Source organism: Protopterus annectens, chromosome 2.part0 (assembly GCF_019279795.1).
Source record: "Protopterus annectens isolate FY-2018-M chromosome 2.part0, PAN1.0, whole genome shotgun sequence".
Lineage (NCBI taxonomy): Eukaryota > Metazoa > Chordata > Ceratodontiformes > Protopteridae > Protopterus > Protopterus annectens.
In genome coordinates, this window is record NC_056728.1 from 834,194,247 (window position 1) to 834,211,154 (window position 16,908).

Here is a 16,908-nt window from a genome sequence, read left to right on the forward strand (position 1 = left end):
CCGATAGGAAAAGATCGGCCAAAAATTCCAGTATGACTGGAACGGGGGCTGTAAAAGGGTTCTGATTGGGTTGAGAGGCCCAAACGCAAAAATGTTTCCACTTGCTATTATAGAGTTTCCTAGTGGAAGCTTTAAGAGAAGCTACCAGAATGTTCTTAACAGGAGACGAAAGTCCGGGAGTCCTGATGATCATGGGAACTGGAGCAGCCATGCCGGCAGCTTGAGACTGTCCAGGTTGGGCAGAGGCATGCCCGACAGGTGAGAAATTAGATCTGGTCATGGATCTAGAATCCACGGAGGAGCCAACAGGTGAGACCATAGGAAGGGAAACCACACTTGGCGAGGCCAGAAGGGAGCTATGAGAATGACTTTGCACTGCAGCCGGCAAGCTCTCTGAAGGAACTTCGGAATAAGAGGTAACGGGGGATAAGCATACAGTAGCCCGGGAGGCCAAGCATGGAATAGAGCGTCCCTGGGGAATCCTCTGGAGGGGGAATCAGAGCGAAGAAATTGCTGCACTTCGCGTTGGAAGGAGATGCGATAAGATCGCAGTAAGGTTGGCCTCAAACCAGGAAGATTTCCTCTGCCACTGATTGTTTCAGAGACCACTCGTAAGGCAGGAGGATTGCCCTACTGAGACGGTCTGCTAGAATGTTGGAGCGTCCCGGGATATGCGTTGTTATGAGAAACCGGCTGGTGGATATTGCCCACTCCCAAACCCTCATGGCCTCGCGACAGAGGGGGGTAGGATCGGGTCCCTCCCTGTTTGTTTATATACCAGACTACAGACATGTTGTCTGATTGAATGGCTACAGTTCCCGGAGGTAGGACAGGGTGGAAGGCTCTCAATGCTAACAGCAATGCCCTCATCTCCAGAACATTGATGTGTAGCTTGGTCTCTAGAAGGGACCACGTGCCTTGGACCGTTCTTCCCAGGAAGTGCCCCCCACCTGAGCTGGGAGGCATCCGTGGTCACCGTGGCCTGAGCCGGAGGGGCTAGAAAGCTGCGCTCTGCAAAAATGTCCGCTTATTGAAGCCACCACTGGAGTGATGATCTGCATGTCTGGTTGATTCGGATGTGAAAACTCATAGGAAGGTCTAGCCAGGACCACTGAACTGCTAGATTCCACTGAAGGACTCTCATGTGAAGAAGTGCAAGAGGGAGGATAGAGATTGATGCTGCCATCGAACCCAGAGCTCTGAGAACATCAGCCGCTGTGAATACAGGGCGATCCAAGATTGCTGATACATGGAGTCTGAGGTTTTCTATCCTTCCGGGGTGAGAAAAATCTTTGACTGAATCGAATCCAACCGTGCCCCGATGAAGTCTATGATCTGAACCCGAGTCAGGTGGGACGTGTTGAGGTTGATCGTGATGCCCAAATTGTAAGCCAGATGAGGAAGTAGTGTAGGGCCTGACCCAATAGACGTTTGGTGGATGCAGCGAAGAGCCAATCGTCTAGCTAGGGGAATACGTGAATGCCCTGAAGTCTCAGGTGAGCCACTACGACCACCATAAACTTGGTGAACACCCTGGGGGCTGTGGTGAGACCGAAGAGTAGGGCTCTGAATTGAAAGTGACTGGCCCCTAGCCAGAAGCATAAAAACCTCCTGGAGCTCCTGTGGACCTTGATGTGATAGTAAGCGTCCGGGAGGTCTAACAAGCACATCCAGTCACATTCTCTCAGAAACGGTAGAATGGACTGTAGAGTGACCATCCGGAATTTTTGTTTCTCTACCGCCAGGTTGAGGATAGACAGGTCCAGAATGGGCCGGAGGTCCCCCGTCTTCTTTGGCACTAAAAAGAACCTGGAGTAGATGCCTGACCCGGATTGATCTGGGGGGACCGGCTCGATTTTGTAGCAGCTTCGAAACCTCTAATGCTGCAGCCTCCCTGTGAGCAGGTGGGACATCTGGAAGGCATGCTGGAGTTATGGGACATGAAATGAAGGGGATAGAATATCCTCTGGATATGATGTTTAACACCCAGCGGTCTGCAGTAATGGACTACCATGCAGTTGGATGCAAAGAAAATCTTCCCCTGACTGTCTCCAGAGTAGAGCAGCCGGACAACCCCTCAGGGTTGCTGTGTGGGTCTGTCGGAAAAAGGATCCCTAGACCCGAAGTTTCTGGGACCCCCTCTGCCTCTGGGACGGTGTCGGTCTTGTCCCCCCTGCCTCTGGGGGACGAATATTCCTGAGTGTCATGAAAAAACTGTGATTTCCGGAACCACATCTTCTTTTGCCCCTTTTGGTTCCTGGAATAGGACCTCTGGGAGTTAGAGAAGCGGATTCCGATGGCAGACATTCCCAGCCTTCTCACTCTGGATTAGTGTGTCACGTACAGTCTTCCCAAAGAGGGATGATCCATCAAAAGGGGCGTTGATGAAAGGTGCCTTAAAGGGGTTCGCAAATTGATACAGCCTGATCCAGGCATGTCGCCTCAAGGCAATGCCTGTACCAGCAGCTCTAGTGGCTCCCTCCGTAGCATGAGAGAGGAGACGCATAGAGGTATTAGTCACTGATTTCAGAGTAATCATCTTCGCAGTAAAGGACTGCTTGCCCTGCTGCGACAGAGACTCAGGGGGTGACTGACTTAGTTCCAATATAAGTTTTCGCTGCAGTTGGATGACATGTGCCAAGTAATTCAGCGCATGGATAGAAAATGTCGCTGACGAGTACATGCACTTCCCGAAGCGATCCATCGACCTAGACTCCTTGTCTGGTGGATGAACCGAGGAACTCTCCTGTGCCATTTCCTTCTTTGTGGCTGCTGCAACCACCAAAACGTCTTCCAGGGTTCTCTTGGACCATGCCTGCCTGTCTAACAGCAGGGAAAGAATTTTGTCTGGCCTTTTGGGTATAGGCTCTATGGTGTCAGGATCCTTCCATGCCCTAGTGGTGATGAAGTCCACCAAAGGGTCAGCTGGAGGGGAGACCCAGAAAGTAGATGGGTCCATGCCAAAGGTCTCCAGGAACACAGACTCATCCGCAGAGGGTTGTGGGCTGACCAACCTTCTGTTTGGCGGAGGATCTCCATAATGTCTCTGAACGAGACATCCTCGGGAGGTGATCTGGGGGAACCCTCTCCTTCATCCAAGTCTGTATCGGTGGTAATGGACTCAGGGGAGTCCAAGTGTCTCCTCTTACACTGGCGCTTACAAGGTTCCCCTCCAGTGGGACTCTCTGAAGATGATTTGAAAGCCTTCGGGGGTTCCCTGAGGGGAACCACCTGGGGTTGCTTTGGCACGGGCTGTCCCTGAGACAGGGTAATGGGAGCAGAATCCAAAATCAGAGGGGTCTGGGTAGGATCCGAGTAGGAGAGCTGTGGCCTCAACCCCTGGGAGAGGACCCTTTCCACTGCCCCGAATGCCAATGGAGAGCACACCTCTGAAGCTCATAAGGAAGAGGCTCTCCCCGGATCTGAAGCAGGGATCGGAGCAGGGTAGTCTGGGCACCGAGGATGGGATCCGAAAGAGCAAGACCTAGACCCTCGGGTCCGACTCCCCGATCATGGCTCCGAGAGTCTCCTGGATCCAAGATCGGACCCGAGGAACACAAGATGATGGCCGGCATCGAGGAAGCGAGAACCATCGGCATCGACCTAACAGCTCTGAAAGGTCTCTGACCCGAGAGCCCCGAAGCGTCGGATCGGGGAAGGAGAAATAGGGTGGAACATAGTTGAAGAAGAACCCTCTCCAATGGGAGCGGGTCCTGGTAAGACCTCCATCTGAATCTGGTTCTGGATGAACCTCCTCATCAGCCTGTCCATATCCAGTTCGGAGGCACTCCGAGTCGACCTGGAGGAAGCGACCGACTCGGGTCTGGGCCGGATCTGAGGAGTACCTCAGCTCCGATGGCTCCATCGGCTCCGGCGAGAAACGGGGAGAGTGGAGCAGAGGAGAACGAGACCTGGGTGCCTTTAAAGAGGGGCTGGAGAAAGACTCCCTGTCCCGTGATCTTTTCCTGGGCCTGTCCCTCTCTTTGTGGTGCTTCTCCTTCTCTCTTCTGTCCCTACCTCTCTGGGATGAATCCGAAGTAGCAGTCCTGGCAGGAGGTTGAGTCCCTGCCTGCACAGTGTCACTGGCTGGGGAGGAAACCAAGGCAGACTCCAGGGCCGAGGTTGGTAGCAGACCCTTAGCCACAAGCTTGGCCCGATGATCCCTCAGCACCCTGGAGTTAAAGCCTGAACAAATGTCGCAGGAAGCAGACAGATGGGCGACCCCTAAACATAGAACACACAGAGTGTGGCCATCGGCTGGTGAGAGTTTATGACCACACTCTGTGCATTTCTTAAAAAGAGCCTTAGGCTGCTCAGCCATAGCGGAGCACAGTAAAAGCCCTAACGGCCCACACACACACGCACACTCAACAAGGGATTGGGCCTAGACGGGAACTAACTACACTATTTTACTTAACTTTTTTTTTTTTTAAACTAACACGACGACCAAACGCGAGAAGGGAGGAAAACAAAAAAGGGAAAGGTATTTACCCGATTACTCTAAAAGACCAAAAAAAGTACCACCTTGCTTAGAGCTCAGAGACCACGATGCTGACTCAAAGAGCGGCAAACGAGATCTGGGGTTAGATAGGAGGAAGTGAGGTAATATAGGTAGGGGAGGAGCTTGGAGCTCGGAGCTGATGCTTAGAAAAGTTTTGCCGGCTCGGATCTGAATCAGATCCGTATACCCATATGTGCAGAAAGAATGAAGTTAACTACTTCAGATCTTTTGTTTTGATTATTAATGTTAATAGAACTATCCTGTAAAATACATGAACAATAGGAGCATCTGCCACAAGGCCTGCTCCCATTAAATTTCACCTGTACACCTTCTTGATTGTTGGTTCCCCTTTCCAGGACTGACTTTATATTGGGTCCTATTTTAGTTGAAAAAATAGGTTTACCACCTACTACCTGGAAAACTTCACTGTTGGTTTTAAAAATATTCCAATTTTTACATAATATTTCTTTCACTTGGTGATACAGGGGACTATATTGAACAACACATGCCTGATGAAAATCAATTTTGTTCTCATTCTCAATAAATGTCATGGTGTTGTTGATTTTATTAAGTCCCTTTCCCAACAATGGTATATACCTTTTACCCCAGTCATCCAATACTCCTGTTAGAATGGTGTCAATAAACTCACCAGGGTAGCCTCTTTCAAGGAACATGTCCTTCAAATATACAAATTCCTGAATTACATCATTTTTTGAAGATGTCATTCTGGCAACACTGATGGCCTGACCTTTAATAATGCTTTTCTTTTGGAATATAGGATGATGACTATCAAAATGTAAGTAACTGTTACAAAAGTTTTTTTTACGATAAATGCTAGAAATAAATTTATCCTGGTCCTTTATTATCCTGGTGTCTAGATAATTAATTTCTTGTTCATGAAAATCAAAAGTGAATTTTAAAAATTTAGTAGTCTCATTTAAATATTGGATGAATAATAGTATGGACTCCGAAGTTCCTTTCCATAAAATAAAAATATCATCCAAAAACCTACTATAAAATAATACATTAGAAAAAAACTCACTTTTAAAGACATGTTCTCTTTCCCAACCTAACAAAACTAAATCTGCATACAAAGGGGCGCAGGCAGCTCCCATCGCCACTCCCTTTACCTGTTGAAAATATTCCCCCTCAAAATATATATAGTTTTCCAAAATGAGACTCATAAGTTCACATATTAAACTAATCTCACCAGGGGGCAAAAAAGAACAAGTAAAAAGCACTTCTTCAAAGAAGCTTAAACCTTCCTGTTTAGGAATACAGGAAAACAAATCCTGAACATCTATAGTGAGGAAAATACAATCTGGACACCACAAATCACTTTTAAGTTGACCAAGAAAGTCCCAGGAGTCCTTTACCAAATGTGGAAACTGCTCTACAACATGCTTAACCTTTTTATCAACATATACAGCCAGATTGCGTGTTTTAGAACCTGCAGCTGCTACAATAAGCCTAAAGGGTGGCTTTTCAACATTCTTATGTACTTTCGGTATACCGAAAAAAACAGGAATTTTAGGGTGTAAATTCAAAAGAAAATCGTAGTCTTCCTTGGAAATCCTCTGGTCCATAACATATTCATATAAAAAACTATCCACCCTTTGATAAGAAATATGTATTTCATTCCTAGAACATGGTGAGTAATTTTCAACATTGAACAAAATAGCCTGCATAGTGTTGGTGTAATCCTCCGAGTTATACAATATAATGCCTCCACCCTTATCAGGTGTCATGATACGTTTACTCTTATCCTCTCTTAATTAATTTAATAAACTTTTTTCTTTTCTACTTAAATTAGAAAATGTTCTTCTTTTCTCTCCCCACATTTTATAAATATCTTCCTTAACGTTTTTTTCAAAGGCAGTTATAAGTGGATAGGAGGGGGGATTAAAATTACTACTTTTTCTAAGTATTTTGTTAGATCAATTGATAGAATTATTACCATCCTTGTCAGAAAACATTATTTTTAAATTTAACTTTCTCAGATAGAGTTGTATATCCACCAACGTTTCTGCTATGTCTGGAATCTTAGTGGGAACAAATTTGAACCCCTTAGAAAACAAGGGAAAAAATTCCTCAGAAATAATTCTGTCAGTATAATTGTATATATGAAACCCATTTAATGTATGCTGAATGTTACTAACTTGTTTTACTAAAGCTGGTGTTTCTACCACCTGGGGAATCCCTTGTATTGTTGTGCTGCTTTGCTATAAGTTTTGTATGTCTCTTGTTTCCGACTGGCTATTCTTTCTGAGCGTCTTGGTAATGGAAAATCCTGGTAATCCACCAAATTACCACCCTCCTCTTCAATAGAATGTTCGTCCTCACCCGACAACTCAAAATTCACATTATCCATATTTTTCTCTTCATGTTGTGTTAAATGTACATAAGCATCCTCGCTTTCATAACTAAAAACCAGCTTATCAATGGGGTACACTTTGCATCGCTTATACCGCTTATACTGCTATCCACCTTTTTCACTTTCTTGTTAAAATTAGAAGTTAAGGTTGGGGAGACCAGCAAGGGATCTTTGGAGCAGCTCCGATGTAATTTTTCAGTAGTCGGCTCCAAAAGGCTTGGGGCCAACACTGACGTGCCAACATCCACAACTTCGACCGGCTCTGAGGACAGTGGAGCAGAGGAGGCAAAAGTCTTATCAAGTTAAGATTGTTTCTGAGGAGGTTCCGATACACTAGTCGGCACCGGAGAATGCCTCTTGGCCGACACTTAACCTTCTCTTTTTTTGAAAAATGTGATCTGGATGATGAAGAACTTGCTAATTTTTCCTTGAAGGAAGGCTTGAGGAGACCTTTCAAAATTAACTTGTTCTTCTGCTCCTGGAGAACTCTGGAGCTAAAGGAATGCCAGAATAAACAAGTTTCCTGCATATGAATGGCTCCGAGACAATATACACAATTACTATGGCTATCCATAATTGACATCTCCTGGGAGCACTTTATACATTTTTTGAAACCCGAAGGTTTGTGGTCTTTGGACTCTTTAGACATGTTGGAAAGCTATGTAATAAAGCAGTATGCAACAAACACAACAAGGACTAGGTCCTCTAACTTAAATGGGTCTAGCCCTTACAAGCACATACACAAAAAAGAGATAGAGTACAGAGGACTTTGTCCGCTACCTTAAATGTGTCTAGCCCTGAGGAAAATATGGAAATCGGAGAGGACTAGATCCTCCAACTTAAACAGACCTAGCTACATAGGTTAAGTTGTAGAAAAAGGCCAGAAACTAATAGCAGTCAAGGAAACAAGCAAACACTGCATGCAAGCTTAACTTTTGTAAAGTTAAGAAGAAGAAAAAGGCCCTAAAAGCGGACTCACAGAGAAAACTCTGTAACAAGACTAGCAAAACACTGCACACAATAGATATACACAATAAGGCTAGAATACAAGGTCCTAAAAAGCCGTGGACCTAAGAAATATCAATATTAATAAGAAGGTAGCAGAGAGGATACCAAAGGAGAGCAAGGGCCAATGGCCAACCAGTTCTCAAACCAACTAATTTAATGAGTAAAACCACTTCTAAACTATTCTAAACACTGCTAACACTAATAAGCACTATCTAGTAATAAGATAACTAGCTACAGAAACAGTAAAGTGATACGAAAAAAAAGTTGAAACTTAGCCACGGCCAAGCAAGAAGCATTTTTAAACTCGTAGACGTGGCAAACGACATCTGGGGATTGTACTAGTGCACTATGAGATACCTACCTAGCCACGAGCCAACTAAAAGAGACTTTGAGCTTTGTAATAAGCAGAGTCAGAGCCGAGTCAGACTGGAACGGTGGGCGAGAGTCAAAGGTTTGTTAAGTTGACAAGCTGTGCCGTGGACAAGACAGACCCAATTTAGCATAAGTTTCTACTGCAGCAGTGGGAATGATAAACATTTATCTTTTCATTTAAGCAACATTACAAATGAATGCAAACTGCACACTGATATCAAGACTGAAAGCATACCTGTTAAAGAAGCTTCCCCACTTTCATCTCTAGGGCGTTTGTGCTTGTGGCTATGAACTGTTGAAATGAAAATTTCAAAATAAAATGCATTTTCCTGAATAATGCCTTTTCTTTTAAACATCATCATTACCTAACTTCCTTTATTTGTGAATTGCACAATCAAATCAGTTTTCCAATACCATCGCACAAATTAGCTTTACTTTCTATTTGCTTTAAAACTATTCTCTATATTATCTTGTGCATACAACTTCACTGCAAAGTACTAACTTAAAACAGGACATGATGAAGAAAGTACAATACCAGACAGCCATCACCAATGTGTGATATATGGTTAAGGTAACAAAAAAAGAAGAAGTTATGTACTCACCATAACATTCCATGTGAGTTGTTCATCTCGCCTTCATTCTTACAGATAGGTTCAGAGCCGATACTCAGCTCTGAGTCGGCCTACTGCAAAGCTCGAGGTCTTCAGACAGCTCAAGGCCAAGTCCCTGTCCCCATGATGCACCTTGAGTTACCTCAGATCTTGTTTGCTGCGTATAATAATACCATGTGGCATTCTATCACTCTTTAGGAGAAAACCCATAGAAAGACTGAGCAACCAGAATAGAACTAGTATCTCAGTCCTCGAAAAAACCTTGGAGGGGGTTGGAGGGTGGGAAGTAAGAATGACAAGATGAACAGCTCACATGGAACGTTACTGTGAGTACATAACTTCTTTATGTGAAGTTGTTCTATCTCGCCATTCATTCTTACAGATGGGTAGCATCCCAAGCACCATCTTTCTCGGGTGGCTCATAGAAGTATGTTTTTTAGGACTGTAAACCAAAAAAGGCCCTGTCTCTGGTGGCCTTGTCAGCATTGTAATGAGTGATGAAGGTATGAGGTCTTGACCAAGTAGCTGCTGCACAAATGTTGTCTATAGGAAGCCTAGCAGAAAAAGCAGAAGATGTGGACATTGGTCTGGTAGAATGAGCTTTAATTTTGTGTTGTATCAGTATATTAGCAGCTGAATAAGTAAATGTGATACAATCAGATAACCACCTAGACAGTATTGTTTTTGCCACTAGCATACCTTTTCTGGAATCTGAAAAGGAAATGAGAAGTTGTTCTGATTTTCTGAACTCTTTTGTTCTATCCAGGTAAAATCTGAGCTGTCTATGAACATCAAGCTTGTGCAGCATATACTCTTAAGTTGTTGATGTGTTTGGGAAAGAACAATGGTAAATCTATAATCTGGTTAAGGTTAGCTTCAGTACAAACTTTGAGAAAAAAATGAAGGACTTGTTCACAGGGACATTCTGTCAGCATGAAAAATCAAATGAGGAGGCTTTATGGACAAGGCCTGTAGCTCTGACACTCTACAGGCAGAAGTGATGGCTACCAAAAAGATAGTCTTCTATGCCAAGTATTTCAAATCACATAAGGAAGCTGGTTGAAAAGGTGGAAGAATAATGTGTTAAAGCATAACATTTAGATTCCAGGGGGTATAAGGGGATCTCACATACGGTCTGAGACAGGTCCCTTTGAGGAAGGCTTTGGATAGCTTGTGAGACATTATGTTTAATTCTTCAAAGCGAAAGTTAGAGATGGCGGCAAGTTGTCCCCGAATTGTTGCTGCTGCAGCTCCTTTATTGAAAAGCATAGTCAAAAACTCTAATACAGAGGAAATAATGCCTTGGTAGGGATCAATGTCATTTTGAGAAGCCCATCTAGAAAATCTAGAAGTTATGTACTCACCATAACGTTCGATATATGTGGTCCATCTCGCCTCACATTCTCACTCAGGGGCTCGGAGCAGAGTATCAGCTCCGACTCGGCCAACTTTATTTTTCTAGCACAAAGTCTCTAATTTGTTGGGATAAACTGGTATCCCATGTTGCACTGCTCCATAGCCCCAGATCTAGTTTGCAGCAATCCACAGTCACACCCCATGCACAACCACAATCCAGGAAGGTAGAACACTATCCAGGGTAGAAAAGAAAAAACAACCAACATTGAAGGGTACTCAAGACCAATTATCGCCTCCAAATCCTCCAGGAAGGGGGCAGGTGGGAGGGTACGTAAGAATGTGAGGCGAGATGGACCACATACATCGAACGTTATGGTGAGTACATAACTTCTAGATGTTATGTGGTCCAATCTTGCCTACATTCTTACTCAAGGGACAGCATCCCCAGCACCTCTATCCTGGGAGGCTCAAAGGAAGATACTCCTGAGAAAGTACAGTTTTATACCTACCATAAATGTAGATGTTTGAGTGTTCACACTGCTGCAGTCATCACAGTTGGGTTATCTGCCATCAGGCGGTCCCGCAGTCGGCCTGAGTTCCAAAGTCTTGGTCCGGCGTCAGTTGCAGTTGCTTCTTCCCTGATGTCAGTGCGACAGGGGTATAAAAGAGGCAGCCGACGCCATTTTCTTCAGTTTTTCTTGCCCCAGATGTCAGGTGCCCCCAAATAGGAAGGCAATACATAATCCTATGCAAACATACATAAGTAGGAAAACAATAGTAAGAGCTGTAAGCAAATACACCATATAGAGATACATCACATTGATTGTATAAAAATAGAGGCATAAATAAAACCGTGGTATGAAAAGGGGATGGAGGGAGGGTAACCTGCACTGCAGCAGTGTGAACACTCCAACATCTACATTTATGGTAGGTACAAAACTGTACTATGTTTATCGTGTTACACTGCTGCAGTCATTACACTTGGGTTGAATCTCAAAGCTATGGTTGGGTGGCTGGTACTAAACTGGGTTAGGAGAAGCTAGTATGCCCTGCAGAACTGCAGTGGCAAAGCCAGCTCTGGTTTTTGAGTATAAAGGTAAGTGGTAGTGCTTGGTAAAGGGATGCACAGAACTCCAAGTTGCAGCCTCCAAAATATCCTTGGTTGGTACCCCTCTGAGAAAGGCTGCTGAGGTTGCTGTGGCCCTGGTGGAATGGGGCCTAATGTTACCAGGTACAGGTTTTCCATGGTGTGTGTAGCAGAAGTGGATACAATGTCCTATCCATTTTGAAATGGTCTGTTTTGAAATAGCCTTTCCTTGTGAACCTGCAGCACAGGATACAAAGAGTTGGTTAGATTTTTCTGAAAGTTTTTGTCTTATCCAAATAGAAACGTAATTGGCTATGAATGTCCAAAGAGTGAAGGAGCCTTTCTCCTTTATTTTGTGGGTTTGGATAAAAAGTGGGTAAATGAATGGTCTGATTCAGAGCCACACTGGATACTACCTTTGGCATAAAGGAAGGGTTAGTTCGTAAGGAAACTCTGTCTTAAAGAAAAATGATGAAGGACTCCACTGCCATTAGGACCTGTAGCTCTGAGACCCTTCATGCTGAGGTAATTGCCAGCAGCAAGGCAGTTTTCCAGGACAAGAATTGTAAATCGGCTGAAAAAGCTGGTTAGAAAGGAGGCAGTGTTAATTTTTCCAAAATGAAGGTGAGGTCCCAAGTTGGAGTTGGAGGTCTTCGGGGTGGTCTTATATTCTTAGCCCCTCTGAGGTACTGTCTTAGTAATGGATGCGAGAATATAGGAGGATCCATGTTGTAATGAGCTGAAATGGCTGAAGCATAGATCTTAATGGAAGAAAAAGAAAGGCCTTTGTGCAGCATCTCAGTTAAATATTGCAGTATCTGAGGAATATTTGGGATTAGAGGGTTTTGGCCTTTAGCCTGGTTCCAGGCGCAGAATCTTTTCTATTTATCTGAGTAGGTTTTCCTGGTGCTGGGTCTCCTGGCCTCCAAAATGACATCCATGACATCATTAGAGAGAAGCGTTGATTGATTATTTAGGTTATTTGCCATGCAGCCAGATTTAAAGTCTTGAGCTGACTGTGAAGGATCTGATTGTTTTGCTGAGTCAGCAGGTGTGGAAATTGAGGTAAAATCCATGGAGGGCCTTGCGCCATGTTCCTTAATATTGGGTACCAGTGTTGGTGTGGCCAGTCTGGAGCAATTAGGATCATTTGTGGCCTCTCTGATCTGACTTTCAGTAACACCTTTGCCAGTAGAGGTAGTGGAGGGAAGGCATAGAGTATTAATGTTTTCCAACTGAATGATAGGGCGTCCACTTTCCAAGCTAGTGAGTGGTATGCCCTTGTGCAAAATTTTCGTAGTTGATAGTTTTGGGGGGTGGCAAACAGATCTATGTCTGGGCTTCCCCATTTTTGAGTTATCATTGTGAATACTTGTGGATCTAGTTTCCACTCGTGAGGATCCATGATATTTCTGCTTAGCTCGTCCGCCAATGTGTTTTGCTCTCCTGGCAGGAATTGTGCTTGTAGTTGAACTTGGTAAGTCAGTGCTGTGTTCCACAAGGTCATTGCTTGTCTGCATAAGGGGTAGGAATGTGTTCCCCCTTGTTTGTTTATGTACCACATTACTGTGGTGTTGTCCGTCTTTATTAAAAGTTGTCCTGGATGTAAGAGGTCCTTGAAAGCTGTCAGGGCATTTTACACAGCTAACATCTCCTTTTGATTGATGTGAAGATGCATTTGATCTGCAGACCATTTGCCCTGTATTCACTGTCCTGCCATGTGTGCTCCCCAGGCGTAATCCGATGAGTCTGTTGTTATTGTCTGCTTTGCTGTAGGTAAGGCAAAAGGCTGACCCTTGTTGAGGTGACATGCTTGAGCCCACCATAGAAACTCCTTTTGAAGGCAGGGAATGAGTGATATTATTGTTTCCAAGCTGTGGCTGTGTTGAGTCCATACACTTTTCAGGTACCATTGTAATTTCCTCATATGCAGTTTGGCATATGGAATTAGTAGTATGCAGGATGCCATGAACCCCAAGGCCTGCAGGATTTTCCTTACAGGGAGTTGGGTTAATGTTGCCAACATATTGAAATATTGAGTCAGTTGTCTTTGCTTGTCTGGCGTGAGATAAGCCATCTGGGCCGTTGTATTTAAGCTGGCACCCAGGAATATTATCTCTTGTGAGGGTACTAGTTTTGATTTTTTTTCGTTTACTGTGTACCCCAGGCAACTTAGAAGTTTTCTTACAAACGCCAGATGCTTTAAAAGAATGCCCTTGCTTTCTGCTTGAATAAGGCAGTCGTCCAGATATGGATATATTTGAATTCCTCTTTGTCTGCAGTATGCAATTACTGATGCCAGGCATTTCGTCAATACTCTGGGCGCAGTAGATAAGCCAAAGGGCAGTGCAGAGAATTCGTAATGCACGTACCTGCAATAAATCGGAGGTATCTAATGCAATTTTGTCTGATTGGGACATGCAGGTATGCCTCCTTGAGGTCCAACATTACTAGCAAAGCCTTCTTGCCCAGCATGGGAAGAAGCTGCTGAAGTGTGAGCATCTTGAATTTGGGGACCTCCAGATATGTGTTCAGAATTGAGAGGTCTAGAATGGGTCTCCAGGCTTTGTCCTTTCGTGGAACCAGAGATAGTCTTGAGTAAAATTCTTGTCCTTGCTCCTGTGTAGGTACCTCTTGAATGGCTCTCATATCCATGAGAGCTGCAATTTGTCTTTGGGCCTCTGCCCATTGATTTGGTGGCAGATTTGGCATTCCTATCATCCTTGGTAAAGTGTGAAAGTGGAATCTGTAACCTTGAGATACAATATTTAGAACCCATTTGTCTTTTGTGATGATGTGCCAGTTTTTTGAAAAAAGTGCTAGTTTTCCTCCCAAAGGGGCTGCCAGAGCAGTTTTGCTTGGCAGACGGAGTGGAAAGTCATTGTGATTGTTTTCTGAAATGTTGAGATCTATTTTCTCCTCCTCTTTAAGTTGCAGCAGGCCATTGTCTAGGCTTGTAGGAGCCTTGTGGCTGACCTCTGCCCCTTGGTCGTCTGTATTTGCCCCTCTGTGGTCTGTCTGAAGCAGGAAAGGACCAGTTCTTAGTTGGCCAATTTCTGCTGAAACGAGGGGGTTATACATGTAAAAAATCTTAAACTGTCTGCATAGATTTAGCCTTTTCCTCCATTTTCTTTAAAACTTCCTCTGCTTTAACACAAAATAAAACATCCTTCTGTAAAGGCGCATCCAATAACCTAGCTTTAACATGTTCAGGTAAAGTTTGCTCTTTTAACCAAGCATGTCTACGTATAACAGACCCAGTGACAACTGCTCTACAGGAAGCTTCCAATGAATCAAATCCACATTGCAAAGTATGCTTTCCCACTTGTTCTGCTGCATGCAACAAATCTTGCATTTCCTTAAAGTCAGGTTGCTCTGAATGAATGAGCATTTTCTGTTTTAATTGAGGCATCAAATATTGCTGGTATTTCAGCATGTGAAACTGACAATTTAAAGCCGTCATAGCTAAAGTGGCAGAAGTATACACTTTCTTCCCCCATCTGTCTAGTGCTCTTGAATTTCTTTCAGAAGGAACAGGATTTTTAGCAATAGAGGCCTTAACCCCTTTGGGACCCTGGGAGATGGTTTCTGGGTCTGCAACAGGGCTTTTATATAAAAATTTGTGTGAGTCAGGGACTCTGTAATATCTGTCTGGTTTAGCTGGTGCAGGAGGTAATGAGTTTGGGTTAAGGCTAGATTCTGAATAAACATCATCCAAAATGTCTAAAACAGGAGGGATTGCAAGGGGTCTGTGCTGAGGCAGATGAAGGAACTCACTGAGTCTTTTCTTTGAATCAGAGTAATCTTGGCCTTCCCAGTGGAAATGTTTCCTCATGGTGTGCAAAGTTTCCCCAAAAGAGTAGTCTTCTGGGGGGGGATGCTGAGGGTATAGACTCTTCAGCATCAGAATCTTCGTAAGGTGGAAAAGAGTAATCCTGTTCCTCAGAGGAAGCTGCGGAAATGTTAACTTGGTCCGAAGAAATGTAGTTTTCCTCCTGTCTAGGCCTTTTGTCTGGAGGAGGATGGGAGCCCCTGATGAGGGTAATTAAATCCTCAGCCATCTTAAGCATCTGTTTCTTAGGCATACGGCCCTGTACAGGAATCTGTTGAACAGGCTTCCTTACTTTTAAAGGAGTTTTTAACTTGGCATAGGACTTAATGGTAAGAGTAGTCGGTCTAAAGACACCTTCAGTAACCGAAGGCCTGTCTACAACATCGGATTCCCCTTCAGGAATGGCGTCCGCTGGGCCTAAAGGTATAGGCTCCTGAGGCTCAGCAATCTCGATCTGGGAGGCTGCCTGTAGTTCCAAATCTGCGGTCGTCAGGGGCTGCGTAGGTGCCTCGCTGAAAACCGGAGAACCGGTGACTGGCCTAGCAGAGGCCTCGGTATCTGGTTTGGTTCTCGGCTGGCTGTCTTTATCTTTGCGTTCTTTATGCATCCCGATCGTCAGTTGCTCTGACTGCATGCTGTAATTAAACTTTCTACCAAAATAATATCGGGCGAATTCTGCTCGACGTTTAATAGTATGTTTGTTAAACCTAGCACAAAACCGACAACCTGTGACGTCGTGGTCTGGGCATAGGCAAGGAATACAATAAGAATTAAAATCCTTGTGAGGTATTTGCTTCCCACAAGAAATGCAATTATTAACTTTGTCTGACATCGGTCTAAGGCAAGAAAAGTTTCCCCAATGGGGTACTTAGCTTTAAAGAAGACTTCGGTCTGAAATTCGATTGGAAAATCTCAGGAGTTGGCTGACTGGTACTTGCGAACTGCTTCTGCTTCGGGCACCGCACGGCAAGAAAGACTGAAGAAGATGGTGCCAGCTGCCTCTTTTATACCCCTGTTGCACTGACATCAGTGAAGAAGTGACTGCAACCGACGCCGGACCAAGACTTTGGAACTCAGGCTGACTGCGGGACCGCCTGATGGCAGATAACCCAAGTGTGATGACTGCAGCAGTGTAACATGATGAACATCTGTGGAACCAAAAGAAGTCCGGCCCCTAGAAGCCACATCCAGTTTGTAATGAGTAATAAAGGTGTGAGGAGAAGCCCATGTGGCCACAGCACAAATATCATCCAAAGATAGCCTGGAATGGTAAGCCACTAAAGCGGAAACAGCCCTGGTAGAGTGAGCCTTAACGGGGAACGGTAGATTTCTGCCTGCTGACGAACAGATATAGGACATACAATCAGAAATCCATCTGGAAATTGTAATCTTAGAAACAGGGAAACCTGTTCTATTTTCTGAAAAGGGCACAAACAGTTGGTCAGACTTCCGGAGTTGTTTTGTCCTGTGTAAGCAGAACCGTAATTGCCTGAGCACGTCCAACTGATGAAATCTAAACTCTGCCTTATTGGAAAATTGAGGAAAGAAAACTGGCAGCTCAATAGACTGATTGAGATTAATAGTAGATGTTACTTTAGGAAGAAAGGACGGTTTAGGTCTCAAGGAAACCCTGTCCTTATGAAAGTTTAAATACGGGGATTTGATGAACAGAGCTTGAAGCTCCGACACCTGTCTGGCTGATGTGATGGCTATTAAGAAGGCAGTCTTCCAAGACAGAAATTTTAATTCATAGGAGGCAGCTGGTTG

At 44.3% G+C, this 16,908-nt stretch overlaps 1 long non-coding RNA gene across 1 annotated transcript in view; it reads right to left on the reverse strand.

The window, feature by feature from the left end:
- LOC122793250 overlaps positions 1–16,908 on the reverse strand; it is a 241,333-nt gene that overhangs the window by 64,231 nt on the left and 160,194 nt on the right. Inside the window, exon 3 of the long non-coding RNA XR_006363455.1 lies at positions 8,491–8,547. This is a non-coding gene — a long non-coding RNA (uncharacterized LOC122793250). The remainder of the gene's footprint in view (positions 1–8,490; positions 8,548–16,908) is intronic.